The sequence below is a fragment of the Otolemur garnettii genome, unplaced genomic scaffold (assembly GCF_000181295.1).
Source record: "Otolemur garnettii isolate 467f Iridium unplaced genomic scaffold, OtoGar3 scaffold00041, whole genome shotgun sequence".
In the NCBI taxonomy this organism is placed as follows: Eukaryota; Metazoa; Chordata; class Mammalia; order Primates; family Galagidae; genus Otolemur; species Otolemur garnettii.
Window position 1 is genome coordinate 13,506,048 of NW_003852436.1, and position 885 is coordinate 13,506,932.

General features: G+C 43.8%; 1 protein-coding gene across 1 annotated transcript in view; it reads left to right on the forward strand.

Moving 5' to 3' along the window:
• Nucleotides 1-363: 363 nt before the first annotated feature.
• TLR2 (toll like receptor 2) overlaps nucleotides 364-885 on the forward strand; it is an 11,490-nt gene continuing 10,968 nt past the window's right edge. The window contains exon 1 of the mRNA XM_003790226.3: nucleotides 364-526. The gene's annotated coding sequence lies outside the window, so the exon portion shown is untranslated. The remainder of the gene's footprint in view (nucleotides 527-885) is intronic.

Below are 885 nucleotides of genomic sequence, written 5' to 3' on the forward strand. Positions count from 1 at the left end.
TTAAGTTAAATAACCAGGAAGCCATTAACCTGAGACTGTCTCTCTAATTTTAGTTCTTACATAATAAACTGCAATTTAACTTAATATGTAAAAAGCCCTAATGTAGGAATATTTTGGGGGGGTAACTAATAGCTGGGTTTCAGCCAATCACAAATAGCCAAGAGTTAGCCAATCACAGGCCCCCAACTGCTCAAACCATACCCCAATGAGACAGACACCAGCTGTGGCTAATCAGGCCATTTCTCCACTATGCTTCTCTGGCCTATAAAAGTTTACTGCTCATACTGCTGGGTGGAGCTTTCTGAACCTCTTTTAATTGAGTGCTGCTTGATTGATGAATGGTTCTTTGCTCAAATAAACTCTGTCAAATTTAATTTGTCTAAAACTTTCTCTTTTAATAGTTTTTGATGTCAGAAGTGGGATCCAAAAGACCTTCAGGGACCCTCAGGAGCACCAAGTGACCAAGTGAAGGGGCTTGCTAGGCCCATTGTGTCCACTGCCTTCCTCCTGCAGCTGGAGGTGGTGGGTGAGTTCCCTCTCAGATCTGGTCCTATGAATTTGCATTTTGAATTCTCTGACTTTATTTGAGCAATTATTTTACTACATTGGGTCCAGAATTAGATTAGATCTGATAAAGAAATTGAATCAGGGGCAGCACCTGTGGCTCAGTGAATAGGGCGCTGGCCCCATATACTGACGGTGGCCGGTTCAAACCCGGCCCTGGACAAACTACAACAAAAAATAGCCAGGCATTTAGCAGGCACCTGTAGTCTTAGCTATTCAGGAAGCTGAGGCAGGAGAATTGCCTAAGCCCAAGAGCTGGAGGTTGCTGTATGCTGTGATACCATGTCACTCTGCCGAAGGCAACAAAGTGAGACTCTGTCT